Below are 16,449 nucleotides of genomic sequence, written 5' to 3' on the forward strand. Positions count from 1 at the left end.
GTGCTAAAGAGAAATGTGCTTGTTTGTGGACAGTATTGAAAATGGTATAAATAAAGTTGGGAAAAGCCCGAATAGCCGCGACAGCGATGACTGTTAGTTACCACCAGTTCGATGCTCTTCGCACCGTACTTGACGTGCGTGTTTTTGACGGCTTTTTTGATAAATAAGGAGATTGTATTCAGATCCATGCCGCAATGTTTGGCGATGTTTGGCGAGCGTATTGACGCCCGCAAATGCAACATAGTTGACGCTTTGATAAATAGGCCTCTAAGTGCTATTGCATTGTCTTGTTATCATGCATTTGTTGATTATGCAAATCTACTGTGTTGACTGGTCCCTTTAATGTATTTGAAAGCATTCCGTTAGCTTTACTTTAGCTGTGGGGCAGTTGTAAAGGCTTAGTATCCGCAAAAGCATTTTAGGGCTTAGTCCCCTCCGCTTTCAGGGTTTCTTCTAGGAAGTGCCAATTTATGCGATCAAATGCTTTCTCGGCATCTGTAGAAAGCGAAACAGCTGGTTATTATTGTGTTTTTGTGTATGATATAAGTGTCAATGCCCTAATAGTATTATGTCTTGCCTCCCTGTTTGGGGACAAATCCTACTTGGTCGGTGTGAATTATGTTGTGCAGTATCGTGTTGAGTCAATTTGCTAAGATTTTTCCCAGTATTTTTATGTCCATGTTAAGGAGGGAGATAGGTCTATAGCTACTCTGATTTGTAGGAGGCTTATTAGGTTTTGGAACTATTGAAATGTGTGTGTTTAGCTTATCATACAGATAGGTTTGGCCTTCATCTATTGAATGAAATAGGTTAGGCAAATGGGGGGCTAGAATGGATTTAAATGACATAGTATAAATTGGTAAAGCCATCTGGGCCTGGGGTTTTTCTAACTGGGAGGTCAGAGATTGCCGTAAGTATCTCTTGCAAACTTATAGGGGAATCTAATGCTTCTCTTTTGGAGCATTGTATTGTAGTTAATTTGGCATCTCTGATTTATTGCAAGATTTGTGTTATATGTTCCGTGGAATCTCTTGAGGGCAAATTATAGAGTTTAGAGTAGAATTTGCTGAAGTGATTCGCAATTTCTTGACTATCATAAATTGGTTTATTTTCAGGGCTTATGAGGTTATGAATTTGGGTGTTGAGGGACTGAACTTTTAATAATTTAGCTAGTAGTGGACCTGCTTTGTTCCCTTCATAGAAGAATGTTTTTTTGAGGGATAGGGCTTTTATTTGGGCTTCTTTTGTCAAGATTACATTAATTTCCTGTCTTGTTTTGGTGAGGAATATAAGTGTGGTGCAGTCTTTCGGGTTGTTTTTGTGCAGTAGTTCTAGATGTCTTAGATACGTTGTCAGTGTGTTTATAGTGGTTATTATATGTTTTTTTCCCTATGAGTGTTGAGCTTAATGCATTCACCCCTCATTACAGCCTTAAGAGGCTTGCAGAGAGTGTTGGGCGTGATATCTGTTGAGGTGTTATGATTAAAATACTCTGTAAAGGATTTAAAGAGGGCTTCTGATGTGAGAGAGTAATGCAGTGAGTGAGTTATCCAATCTCCACATATAAGGAGTAATTGGGTGGTCTGGCCAGTCTACTTGAAGATATGCCAGTGAATGAGCTGACCAGGCAGTCGGTTGAATGTCTGTTGCTTTCACTAATGATAAGTGGTTCCGATCTATAAATATATAATCTAGTCTTATGTATACTGCCCATGGGTGAGAGTAAAAGGTGAAATTGTGTTGCGTTGGGTGTTGAATTCGCCAGGTATCAAGTAAGCCCAAAGAGTCTAAACACTTAAAGACTGTATCAGGTGGTCTGGCCTGAGTTTGCGTAGATCCAGAAGAGGCATCTAATTTGGGGTCTAGATCAGCATTTCTTTTCTTTTTAACATTATAAGAATTGAAGAAACCAATTGAGAAGTCTTTGGAGGAGAATTTCGGTTCTGAACCAGAAATAAAATTTGTTTCATGAAGGAATACAATAGAATTTTTGTGTTTTGCTACGCTTCTCATCACAACTGATCTCTTGGTTGGTGAATTAAGTCCCTTAGTATTTTGGGACAAAATTATTATATTGGGTTTCGTCATGTGTGTGTATGTGGGTGCTCAGTCCCATGTATGAAAAAAGTCTTACCTGCTCCGCCTGAGTCAGCTACAGCCCTGAGCGTCATCAGCAATGCAACAAAAAAACTTGAACGGTGATCTGTATAGTTCTCCTAGGATGAAGAGCGGGGAGAGTCCCATTCTGAGGGTACTAGATTCAGCGAGCACAAAAATAGAGTTACAATCTGAACAACTGTATCTAAACTTACAGTGGAATAAACATTGATAACATAAAACTTTTTCAACAACAATTTTTAAACAATGTAGATAGGCCGTCTTATTACAGCTTTTCATATTGTTATAGGAGGGGGGATTATTTATTTATTATTTATTTATAAAATATTTTACCAGGAAGGATACATTGAGATTTCTCTCATTTTCAAGTATGTCCTGGGTCCACAAAACATTTCATTGATACAATAGGGTACAATAAAATACAAAAACAATAATAATACACAATATATGCAAAATGTAACATAGAACAGGTGGGAAATATATAATCAACCATGACAGGTGAATTCTGTTTTGAGACATGTAGAGAGGGATCTCTTAAAGGATATTAGGCTTGGGGAAGGTTTGAAAGTGTGCAAGAGGTTGTTCAATTGTGGTGCTCTGTAGGAAAAGGAGGATCAAGACGCTTTCTTTTTGTATTGAGGCAAGCTAAATAATGTACTGGTACTGGATCGGAGGTTATAGGAGGTGGGAATAGCTAGGGAGAGCATTCTGCTCAGGTAGGTTAGGAGCTTCCCAGAAAAGATCTTAAACACAAGGCAGGAAAGTTGGAGGGTGCGTCTGGATTCCAGTGACAGCCAGTTTAGTTCTTTTAGCATGTCACAATGGTCGGTCCTGTAGTTACATTATAGCACAAAGTGGCGGAACGAGTTATACAATGTATAAAGTTTATTAAGGTGAGTTAGCGGTACAAGTGCATATACTACATCGCCATAATCCATGATTGGCATCAGCATTTGCTGTACAATCTTTTCCTTTACTGTAGGGCTGAGGCAGGATTTGTTTCTGTACAGGGCACCTAGTTTTGGATAAAGTTTAGATGCAAGTTTTTCTATGTGGAGACCAAAAGATAGATTGGGGTCTAACAATATTCCCAAGTATTTAAAGAGTGGACTGTGGTCAGTGTGCAATTTGATTTTGTTTCGATGCATAGATGGGAATTTTGTAGTTTGTGTAATTTAGGTCCATTGTGACAGTTTTATCAGTGTTAAAGAAAGAGTTTGTTTTTTGAGATCAACTTTTCAACCTCTGTGAACTTGGAGTTGAGGATTTGCAGACATTAGGCAGATCATTTATAAATAATGTGAATAGTAGGGGACCGATAATGGAACCTTGGGAAACACCACACATGGACTGGGAGAGGGAAGGAGTCGCTGTCAGAAATGGAGACATATTGTGATTGATCTGATACATATGATCAATACCAGGTTAGCGGACGATCACCAATACCTGAGTTTTTTAGTTTGAGCAGTAGTATGTCGTGGTCTACTGTGTCAAAGGCCTTTGCAAATTCAAGGAAAATATCTCCAGTTAGGTCTCCTTGTTCCATGCCAGTTTGGATGTCATTGCAAACTTTTAGTAGGGCAGTTGTAGTGGAGTGCTTCTGGGAAAAACCTGATACATCAGGGGTCAGATAGTTAGATTGTTGGTAATACTCGCATAACTGCATATGGACGCATTTTTCTAAGATTTTTTTACAATACTGGGAGCAATGATATTGGGCAATAGTTAGAAACCAAGGTTATCTTCCCACTTTTATGGATAGGCACTACTCTTGCAGTCTTCCAAAGTTTGGGTATGTATCCAGACACCAAGGATTCGTTAATTAGGGTTGTGACAGGTTTAGCAATTGCTGGCGCACTGAGATTCAACAGAATTGCTGGGATTTGATCGGGTCCAGACTGGTTTTTCACTTTTAGATTATTAAGGTGTTTCTTAATGACATTGATGGGTACAGGTCTAAAATTGAACTTCTCTATATTGGGTCTTAGCTGATTTAGTGGGGCCTGATCCACATTTGTAGTTTCAGAATGGGTGTCATTTATTAGTTTGTCAATCAGGGTCGTGAAGCATCCGACAAAGGCATTTGCTACTTCTAAGGGGAGTTGCAGGGTTTGGTTGTCCACATTGACAGTGGAGGGTTGGGTGTGAATTGGTGGAGTTTGTAAGTTATTTATGACTTTCCAAAACTTTCTAGGGTTTGATATGTTATTGTTCAGATTTTCACAGAAATATTGGGCCTTGGCCATTTTTTTCACAGAAATATTGGGCCTTGGCCAATTTTGTTTGTTTAGTGCATATATTTCGCCATTGTCTATATACACAGTGATCATTCATAGACCCAGTATGCTTGAACTTGACCACAATGAATCCCAAAACTGGTACATTTGAATGAGGTCAGCTGTGATCCAATTCAAATGTGCTCCTTTTACTCTCACTTTATGCAGCGGGGCATGCAAATTCCAAACTTGTAGGATTTTGGACTGAAAGAATTCAACTGCAGAGTCTAAGAGGGCCGAATTATCCGGATCAGGTCCGACAGACACCGCTGAATGCGGAGTGCAATACGCTCTCCGTATACAGCATTGCATCAGCAGCTCACAAGAGCTGCTGGTGCAACACCGCCCCCTGCAGACTTGCGGCCAATGGGCCGCCAGCAGTGCCGTGTCAATCAACCCAATCATACTCGATCGGGTTGAATTGTGGCAATTCCTGTCCGCCTCATTAGAGCAGGCGGACAGGGTTATGGAGCAGCGGTCTTTAGACCGCTGCTTCATAACTGCTGTTTCTTGCGAGTCTAAAGACTCGCCAGAAACATGGGCCCTCATGCTCCATTTGAAGCTTGATAAATGGGCCTCTAAATCTGGGATTAGGTTTAATCTGTGCCAGGGGAGGTTCTTGATGTCATTTAGAAATTATTGAAGATTACATTTTTTTTGAAGGACCTGGTGATTTTAACCTTGAGAGAGGATTTAGTTGCCTTTATTTTGCGCACGCAGTACACTAAGCACTATGTTCCAGAGGCTACCTGTTTGCAGAGCAGTGGGACAGCTGAAAAGCAGGTCTGTGTATTGCTTGCAAGACTGGGGCAGATATACTTTAAAATCAGGCTGAGTGAGAAAGATATATTAGCTTCAGATGGGTCTTCAAAAAAAGTTAAGGAATGAGTAGGGGATATATATGGGCATTTGAGCTAAGGGTCATTCAGGCAATTCAGGCAAAAACACAGGGAAAGTTCAAAATTACAAGAACAAGAAAGATATATGGGCCTGAGTTAGTTTAACTAACTTTTAACATAATGGACAGACATAATGAAGATAAAATATACATTTAAAATAAAAAAAATAAAAATTATAGTCCATACATATTACAACACACACATCAGAAATAACAGGGTAGGTAGAATATAATGAGATTTCTATCGTCCAGACAGATCTATCTGTCGGGTCAGTCCTGTTGGGCAGTTACATTATAAATGAGCATTAGGGAGGGGAAAAGGGGGGAAACAAGTATTCATATTTAATGGAATTTCAAAAACTTTGTTATTATGGTAAGGCAAAAGTCTTTTTTTAGGATCTCTTATGGCTCTCATTAAGATTAAACAAGTGAGGGATGTTATAACCTCTTGAAGGGATGATTGTCATCTCATTTGTATTGTCTCTTTGGGGTTCGTGAGTTCTTCTTCTTTTTCACCATTGTGATCCACTCTTGGCGCTGTGGTTTGGGCGCTTGATTTTTCTGTTTGGGCTTGTTGGACAACGATTGCAACGATGGTTGTGCGATATTCAGTTGCTTGCAGAAGTGATCTAAGTCTTCCGGGTCCTTGTAGATAATGGTCTTATCCTCTTTGATAATTTTTATCGAGAATGGGAATCCCATCTATAGGGAATTTCCAGTTTCATTAGATGTTGAGTAAGGTAGTGGGCCTCCCTGCGTTTTGCCAAAGTGATAGGGCTGAGATCTGTGTAGATCTGGAGGGAGTCTTCTCCAAAATACACTGTAGATTTTTTAATGTCAGCTTGTATTATCCGTTCCTAAACTGTATATTTATGACAACAGAGGATTATGTCCCTAGGAGGTGCTGAAGTAGGTGGCCTAGGCCTTAAGGCCCTATGTGCTCTGTCTAGGCTCACTTTTCCATCTGGGTCGTCCTTTAAAAGATATTTGAACAGGTTCTGCAAATATGATAGCAGTTGTGTTTGGAGGATTTTTTTCTACGATGCCACAAATTCTTAGATTTTAGCGGCAGCCTCTGTTATCAAAGTCCTCCACTTGAGATTGTAGTTGTATTATTGTTTGATTCTGTTGGTGGAGTGCTATGGACATAGCATCCAAAGAACTAGAAGTTTCTTCTGCATGCTCCTCAAGTTGGAACAATCTGTTACCTAAATCATTTAAGTCTCTTTTAACTTCTGCCAAGCCGTCCTTAATTAATTTATTGACTTGGGTCATGAAGGAAGGAATGTCAGCCTTTGTGGGAAAGGCGTCTATATTGGCTCTGGTTATAGGTGTATTATCCCTGTGTTGTGATGGTGCAGTTTGCTCTGTGCTGTCTGCAGTCTCTACTGTTATTGAATCCGTTTCAGGAGAGTTCAGGGTTTCAAAGGGTTTGAAGTATATATACATCTTCCCTCCACTCTGAGTTGTGCTCTGAGCTGTACTTTTACCTGATCTGTCTGTTCTGGCTTGGGTCTTGGAAGCCATCTGTTAGCTTAGTGTTGTGGTGTTAATTGCAGGGATGCGTTGTAGATTCACTGCAATTGGGTTTTGATAAGAGCTAGGGCCGAGAACCAGCTTTTATTTGTGTTGTAAAGTTCATATATAAAGTTCTCCTGGTATCTGGCCCTTCATGATTGCCAGTTTCTTTCAGCAGTCCCACTACACTGTGCTTTCACTGTTTGCTTTTATTCGTCCCCAGTGTGTTCCTTGTAGTTAATGTAAAGTTCCACTTTTCACTGTTTTGTGCCCTGTTTCCCCCACTATGTGTTTCTTTTATTTTGGGTTATTTTGGTGGTTTTCAGTTTGGTTGGTATGCAACTTTGTGTAGCTTTTACCTCCTCTGTTGCCGCATCTCAGCCGTCTGTACCCGCCACGCAACTTCAGCTAGTGTGTGCTGTGCAGTTCATTGTGTGTGAGGCCTGGGATCAGCTTTCCGCCGCGTGGTCAGAGTTGTCGGCATCCGATTGTGTTTCAAAGCCTCTCACTCAAGGCAGTAAGCTAAGAGGAGTAAATGCACCCCAATTTGGTTCACTTTGTTGTCGGATTTCCCCCGCTGTTAAGCCCTACAGGACGACTGTGTACGGAGCTCTATTAAAATGCAGCCATGTTGGTCTCCAGACGTCTCCATCCCTCCAGCATTTTATTTTTAATAGAATAAACTTTTTTTTTGTTTGTAATGACAGTATTTTAAAAGTAATAAATCATATTTGCGCTATAGACAAGTCAATTAAAATAACAATTTGTTTACAAGGAAAAAAAAAAAACTAATTAACAAAACAATATTTTAAAATGAATTATACTAACTTTAATGAGATCATATTTTTAAAATGTATTTTTTTCTATCCTAATGGAAATTTTGTGATATTGTATTTGCTGGAAATTAACTTGATATGAAATAGTACTTTTACAGTAATTAGTTTTTTTTCTGAGTATAATATTAGATCTACTTAATATGACCTAAAATATTTGAAATGCACCTCCGTGCTTTTAAATACAATTAGAAATAAACAATATTTTAGTAAAATGCTTCTGTTAAAGATATTACAGCTAGAATGATTTTAAAGTACACAAGCCCCACTTCTGATATGACGCTAGCCTATGTGTGTGTACATGCTATAAATGCATGCCTCTTGACACATCAGAGAAAACATATATTAACGTTGTACTATAATTGTTTTTTGTTTGTTTTTTTCATGAGAAAAATGTAACTTGTTGGCAGTTCCTGTTAATGCTCATTGGCCTATACCTGTGTGTTCCTGATTAGCTCATCTGCTGTGCACTCCTCAGTAGTACCAATGAATTGCTCCTGGGAGCACATTTTTATATGTTTAATGCCTTTGCAAACTTAAACACATTGGACACATTAATAGATAGATCATATGATCACTGGTGCACGTAAGGCAATTTACGCATCATATATTTTATCCCTTGATGGGGATGATGGAAAAATGAATCAGTTAACATGTTGTTGCATGTTGTACAGTTGCAACATTTATAACATTCCAACTTTTTGTGATCATCCAACCATATCTTTTGTTGGTAACACTTTAGTGGATTGTTATGGACCAACAGGTTGGTAGCATGTTTGTATACCACTCTTATTTGTTCCACACCTGTGAAAGAGATCACCCTATCCTTTAACAACTTTGCCAACCTTTTTATGCTGTGGTATGAATATAATATCATACAACCTCACACACATGCAAATATTAAATATTTCACAAGGTACATTGATAATGTGATGTTGGTCTGGGAGGCTCTGAGGACATGCTAAAGTAATGGATACAATCACTCAATCAATTGGCTTATCCAATTAAGTTTAATTTGAATATAATATTGAAATTATCAATTTCTTTGATTTAAATATTTTAAGGTTTAAGAGAATGACAGGCATAGAGTTGGATTTTGATATATACTAAATCCACAGATCACAACTCTTGGCTGCTAGCTAGTAGCTTTCACCCCCAGCATCAACAAGCATAAACACTTGATTATGCTGGCTTAGTTGAAACAGAAATTGTTAACATGAGGGTACCGAACAAAGGGCATTGATATGACCATTAAAAGATTACAATATGAGAATCAATTATCGTTACTTACCAAATCAAGGAAGTTGGATGGATCTAAAAGGTTAAACTTCATAACTACTTGCACACCTTTTAATTGTGTGGTCAAATACTCAATTAATAAACATTGGTAAATTGTCAAAATGGATAGGGTGCTCCCTTTCTCAGGTGTGGAACCACCACGGGTGATATACAAATGTGCTGCCTACCTAAGGGATCTGTTGGTCCATAACAATCCAATAAAGTGTTACCAACAGCGGACATGATTTTAATATGTATGTGAATATTTTTTATTAGCTAGTGTATATATAAGTGTAACTATTAATTTTATTGTATTTATGTTGTGTTTAATGCAACTTTAATGTTAGCCCTAATCTTTTACACAAGGTCTTCAGTCGCTAACCCTATGAGCACAAATTTAGTTTGTGATTGTGCGTTCGCGTTTACTTTTAATTTTTAATACCCGCACAAGTTAATTAGGGCACAATATTTTAATGTTAGGGTGCCTCTTGTAATCTAGCTCAAAGTTATTTAACAAATCATAACATTTTAGTATTTCACTAGAATGTCCTTTTAACTTAATACGAAGCTATAATATATACAGTATATATATATATATATATATATATATATATATATATATATATATATATAACCATAGCTCCTAACAATTCTATGAGACTTCCAGGGATTGGAAGGCAATGGAGATTAATTTTGTGGGTAGAGCCATGACTGGAGGGGTAAAGCAATGACTTATGCCATGAGAGAGGTTAGGCAGGTCATGGGTGAGTCGGGAAAGACTATGGCTTAGCTTGGGCAGTCCCTGGCTTTGCTCTGGAAACAGAGATATTTGCCCTAGGGAAGCTGCAAAAAGGACAGCAATGCATAACTCCCTAACATGAGAATCCTGTAAAATACAGGATGGTGGGGAGCTCTACATTACTACATACTATCTTATTATAAATAGGGTCTCAAGTGTCCAGTGTTCAACTAGAAAGTCCAGTATTTCAAGTCTGCCCAGTAAAATCTTTACAAAAATACTTAACATTGTCCATTTTAATGTTCCCTTAGTAACTCTGCAATACCGCCCAAATGTTCTGGATCCTGTAGGATTTCCACTGCTTAGTAGCTTTGTCTAATTTCATGTCTGCAGATTCCCCTGTCAGGGCAAATGTCCTGATTTCAAGGATTGCTCTTTCTTCATCCACAAGACTCCCAACTCCACACAACCTTGGCCACAAAACACCCTGCCAATAGCACAGCTAAGGCACCAACCCTTCCATCACAGATCTGCCTATCAACTACTGGTGAGATTTGTCCCACGTATCTCCCTAAAGATGTATTCAGCAAATGTTGTGAGCCCTGTACTACTCTGTCTGTTACAAGCCTCCAAGGAGGGTACAAAAATTACCATCTTATGTGTTAGTGTCAGTCCTTGGGGGGGTGCTAAAATATTTTTCTCTGTGTCTTCAATTTAGCCTCTGGGGTAAAATCTCTGCTCTTTGTTTTTTTACTTTCAATTGTGGAGTCAAGTGACTGCTGTGTGTTTTATTAACAATCAAATAGGTAAAGGTGGGGGCTAAGGTAAAGGTTTGCGGAGGAGCAATTGTTTGCAGGTCAGCCAGCAACCCTAATTATGGTTGAATTTTGTTGCTATTATTTAAAAGGACACTGTACTTATTTTGTTTTTGTTTTTGTTTTTTCATATGAAAGAGTAGCATTAAATTATATTTCTGCACAAATAAAGAAATATATGGTTAAAGCTCATTTGAAACTAATACAGTTTTATCAGATATGTACCAATAACTGACAAAATGTATAATCAGGAATTACTTATCAACTTATCAACTAACTGATACAGATCTATTAGTTAAAAGATAAACCACATTTTAACCTCAATTTTTTTCAAGGCAAAAAAATAACAGGTTTACATTCTGCTCTGTCACATATACAGAAAAATACAGTGCACCTTTAAGCTGCACGTAACTCAAGCGTACTCAGTATGTTCTTTCACCCATTGGCTGCCAAAACAGGGCTGCAACAAAGCCAAGGGTTTACTAGTACATAATGATACATAAGGGGAACTGTATCTTCACTTGTCAAATGCTTACTGAACTGTTTTTTTAAGATGTTCAAAACTCAGGCACTTGTTCTTTAATAATTCAAGTTACCAGCACTTCAAATTCTCTTGAATTGAAAGTAATTGACACTTCAGTACACTGAGGCTAGTACTTATCTCATGCAATTTATTTTCTAGAGGTGTTCTAAAATATCAAAGTAATTTAGAGAAGCACCCTCCTGGCTGTCTCAATCCAAACAAAACCATAAAGGATTATTCTGTACTCAGTGTGGTTGATGGGGAATCATTTTCTAAGAGCATGCCGGCTACGACTCCAGGGAACTTTTCTGAGAATCAAGGAGAATTAATTGGGAATAATTCCGAAAAATTATGCACCGAAGAACCAGAGTTTCAGCCTCACTTCCCAGAGGTATGTAACACCTTTTTTCTTTGATGCATCTGTAAGAATATCTAAAATAAATATTAAAGGACCAGTCAACACAGTAGATTTGCATAATCAACAAATGCAAGATAACAAGACAATGCAATAGCACTTTGTCTGAACTTCAAATGAGTAGTAGATTTGTTTTCTGACAATCACAAATGCATACACGTACTATGTGACAGCCATTAGCCATTCACAAATGCATACACACTTATTCTTGCACATGCTCAGTAGGAGCTGGTGACTCAAAAAGTGTAAATATAAAAAGACTGTGCACATTTAGTTAATGGAAGTAAATTGGAAAGCTGTTTAAAATGGCATGCTCTATCTGAATAATGAACGTTTAATTTTGATTGAGTGTCCCTTTAAAATAATAAATACATAGTTTTAGTCCAACAGAGCTCTATGAGTTGCCCTCATCATCCAGTAAGAGTTAACAATAGAATACAACTATAAAGCTGTATAAGTTTCAATTTAAAGGGATACTAAAGCCATTTTTTTTTCATGATTCAGACAGAGCATGCAATTTTAAGCAACTTTCTAATTTACTCCCATTACCAATTTTCTTCATTCTCTTGGTATCTTTATTTGAAAAAGCAGAAATGTAAGTTTATGAGCTGGCCTATTTTTGGTTCAACTCCCTAGATAGCGCCGGGCAATTGGTTATTACATTTTAGCTACCAATCAGCAAGCGCTACCCAGGTTCTGAACCAAAGACGGGCCGTCTCATAAGCTTACATTCCTGCTTTTTCAAATAAAGATAACAAGAGAACAAAGACAAATTGATATTAGAAGTAAATTAAAAAGTTGCTTAAAATTGCATGCTCTGTCTGAATCATGACAGAAAATATTTGGGTTCAGTATCCCTTTAATATTAAACAGATTTAATTTAAAGGGATTTTAGTCGTAAATAGAAAGCTGTGTGATAATGTACCATCATGTCTGAGAAGAGTTTTGCAATTCATTATGGAGCTCTATGGTCTAAGAAGAGTATATTGTTTTCTTTTTTTTTTTCTTCTTTTCACTGATTTCTCTGTGAATTCTTGTTTTCTTATGTACAGAAATAGATTGGGGTAGCCCTGTCCTCTACTATTTCCTGGAGGTGGCTTAGCACTGATTAAAAGAATATGAAACCCAAAAAGTTTATTGTGTGATTCAGACAGAGCATACCATGTTTAAAAAAAGTTTCCGAATTACTTCTATGATCAAATTTGCTTTGTTCCTCTGATAGTCTGTGTTGAAGAAATACCTAGGTAGGCATCTGGAGCGCTACATGACAGGAAATAGTGCTGCCCTCTAGTGTTATTGCAAAGGGATAACACTCTTGCAAACTGCTGCCGTATAGTGCTCCAGAAATGGGCCGGCTCCTAAGCATACGTCATTGTATTTCAACAAAAGATACCAAGATACAAGAAAAAAAATGGGTTGCATATCCCTTTAAGGTTGGTAATCGATAATAATTTATTATACAGGTATTTAAAGTCCTTACAAAGACTATAGAACACCCACAGCCAGCCAATGGAGACACCTTTATTTTACCAATATTCTACAACTACAAACATTGACATAACCAATTTTGCAAGTGTGTTTCCTAGTTTTTCCGGTTGTATTTTTGTGTTTTTCTGCATTGCTAGAATTTTTTGTTTTATGTATGAAATATCATGAATTAGGTACTTCACACACTGTAGGTGTTAATGGCAGGAAAGCCCACAAACTAAATGCTGGAAAAGATAGATGAAGCTTAAAATAATCTTTAAAACAAGGCCCCTCGGCAACCTCAGAATGTTATCAAAATCTATGGGAACTGTATATGTTTCAAAAATTCATATGGTTAAATTGTATAGGTCTTGACATATCATTAGAATAGTCCTATAAATGCTAAGATATTAATGTTTTATGTAACAGTCAAATATTTAATTGTAATAAGATGTCATAAAATATAAATGTTGATTTTAAAACACTCAGTAATACTGGCGCAAGCAAATGTGCACTGGTATTACAAGTTGAGCGCAATGCAAACGCCACCTCGCTTTCGCTTTGCCTTGAAGCTTTGTACTCAAGGCCTCGTTCTGATGCCGTCAGACACATAAAAGAACCTAGCGCAGTGCAGGGAGTAAGACATGCAGCGTTGGGCAGCAAATTTAAAATATATATGTGTATGGATATACACATACTGTATATATTTATGTGTTTATATGTCTATATACATACAGTATATTAACACATAAATATACATGTATATCAGAGTTTACATATAAATTTGCAGTATAAAACAGTCCCCATAGACCACTCAGACCACTGTGTAAAGGCACATCCCCTCACTTTAAACCCTTATAACTGCTTTGTGCAGTTATTTTAAATTTTTTAAAAAAAGATGCTCATACTTTTTTATTAATAAATGAACTGTACACTTTATTTTGGCGGCAATTGGGGACATTTTTGTCATTAACCAGAGATCTGCACTCTGGTTAATGAATTCTAGCTACCTCAAGCTCGTGGTAGAATTAACCAGCCACTTGTAATGGCTAATTATTAAACATGCGCTTGTAGATGAGCAAATTTGCCCCTTTACGGGCTCACGTTAAAATAGCGCTCCACTTGTAATCTAGCCCTTAATTTTTTGCAGATATGTGTTCAGGGCCGCCACTAGAAATTTTGGGGCCCCTGACTTAACCATTGATCAGGGCCCCCCCACCTTGACATGTGCAATTTTTGACCAAGTGACTAAAACATATATGCACTTTTTAAGTGTCTATTTAAACTTGAAAATGTTGTAAAGGTAGTAACATACAAACACACAGACACACTCATACATTGAAACACACACTCACACATAAGGATTCACATATAGACACTCTAGCAGACACGGAAAGAAACACACTCAGACACAGACACCCAAACATACACTCAGCCCTTGTTTACATTGACCTGACAAGTAATGAGGTAGACTACAGTTTTTTTAAAAAAAGGAGATTTAGAAAACAAAATATGGAGTTCTGATTATCTTTTTGTAAAGGAAGATGCCAACTAAATGATGACAACAGCATGCAGTGGCTGAAAGGAAGTGCCCTGAACTGCCTAAACAATAATTTAAAGGTTAAATGGTGGATTGGTGACTTCCATAAAGATCTCATTAGTCTCAAAGTCTGTAGAAAGATGTGAATAATCAGTAGTAAGGTCAAAATTTCCTAAAAAGGAACAGACAATAGACACACACACACAAACACAAACTTGCACATACACCCAAGGAAACACCGACAGAGACAGCCTCAGAAAACACACAAAGACATACACACACACAGAGACACTGACAGAAAACACACAAAGACATACACACAGAAAACACACACCCTCACAGAGATATCCACAGAAAACACAGACATACATACACACACACCCCCTCACAGAGACATCCACAGAAAACACAGACATACACACCCACCCTCACAGAGGGATCCAGAGAAAATACACAAATACAAACATACCCTCACAGAGACACCCATAGAAAAAGCTCAAAGACATATGCACACACCCTCACAGACATTCACAGAAAATGCACAAAGACATACACACCCACCCTCACAGAGAGACCCACAGAAAAAAAATACATACACACTCATAGAGACACAAACCAAAGCACAAAGACATAAACACAGACACTCACAGAAACACTCACAGGAGGAAACATTTATGCACCTTGCATCCCCTAAATCAACAGTGTGTGACATGCATGATACAAAAAATTGAAGAAATTAAGAGATCACTTTTTAAAGAACCATATTTGTAAATGTGTAAACAAGAATAATTCTGTGAATTCAAAATTGTACATTAATGATCTGAGTAGATAGCTAGATGAAGAAAAGTACTTTTAAAAGGTTGACATATGTTTGTTTGTTTTTTCCCCATTTTCCCCAACCAAGAGCACCACTTCAAATATAGTGTACAAATGTTCCCATGATCTGTCAGCTGTATTTATGGATTTTGAAAATGCTGTACTCTATATGGTCTTGGTGAAACCATAAGCTGTGGTACTCATACCATTAGATCTGGTTAAATGCAGGATATAGGCTTGTTGGTATGTATTTCAAAATTAAGTCAGCTGTAGTGTAAACTGAACAGTTTTAAGTTAACCTGTCTCATTTCAAACACTGAGCAATCTTAGTCTGAGAGTATAACATTTTATGCAGATGTAAAAATCTTAGATAAAATGCCTCCTTGCATCTGGAAAGTCATTGCATAAAGGGGCAGTAAACTGGAATCTGCCAAAAGGGCACCTACCATTTGTGTATTGAGGAGGAAACATTTCTGCATGGTTTTAAATATAGAATTTCTACAGCATTGTCAAATAATCATAAATACACTGCTGCTAAAAAAAAAAAAAATTTATGGACCCCTGGCCCAACCAAACAAATACTACCACACTGAAGTTGTCACTCTGAATTAAGTCCTACCTTCTCTGCAAATGAAAATGATCTGCCGTCTGACTCAGGCACACACTGTACAAACAAAGCGCCAAGTCTGTCTCACACTGTGCATAGTGGTTTAGTGCACACTCAGAAATCCTCTCAAATGCTAATACTTTACTCCTTGTAATAACATTTCCCATACTCAATTAGCACTCTGCTGTAGTACCCACTGGTGGCTGCCAAAATTTAAAAAAAAAAAAATTTTTTTTTTTTTTTTTTTTTTTTTAGTTCTTGACTCATGGGGCCCCCCTGGCCCATTGGGCCCCTGACAGGAGTCACCCCTGTCACCCCCTGATGGCGGCCCTGTATGTGTTATATTAATTAACTGATAAAATTAAAAGGGACATGAGTCCCTAAAATTTCCTTTTGTGATTCAGGACATAACATTTTCAAATCTTTTAACACACAATTATAGAAATAGTTATAAATAACATTTATGGAATATAAAAATCATGTAAAAACAAATAACCCTGTTGGAATGCCATTCAGAAGTAAATCTTAATAAACCTGATCTATCATTAAAGTCATAGTAAAACGTAATAGAAAGTACAATTGTAAACTACATACTAAGCTGAATCA

At 37.5% G+C, this 16,449-nt stretch overlaps 1 long non-coding RNA gene across 1 annotated transcript in view; it reads left to right on the forward strand.

The window, feature by feature from the left end:
- LOC128655215 (uncharacterized) overlaps positions 1–16,449 on the forward strand; it is an 84,151-nt gene that overhangs the window by 31,522 nt on the left and 36,180 nt on the right. Inside the window, exon 2 of the long non-coding RNA XR_008401726.1 lies at positions 11,158–11,389. This is a non-coding gene — a long non-coding RNA (uncharacterized LOC128655215). The remainder of the gene's footprint in view (positions 1–11,157; positions 11,390–16,449) is intronic.

The sequence above is a fragment of the Bombina bombina genome, chromosome 4 (assembly GCF_027579735.1).
Source record: "Bombina bombina isolate aBomBom1 chromosome 4, aBomBom1.pri, whole genome shotgun sequence".
Lineage (NCBI taxonomy): Eukaryota > Metazoa > Chordata > Amphibia > Anura > Bombinatoridae > Bombina > Bombina bombina.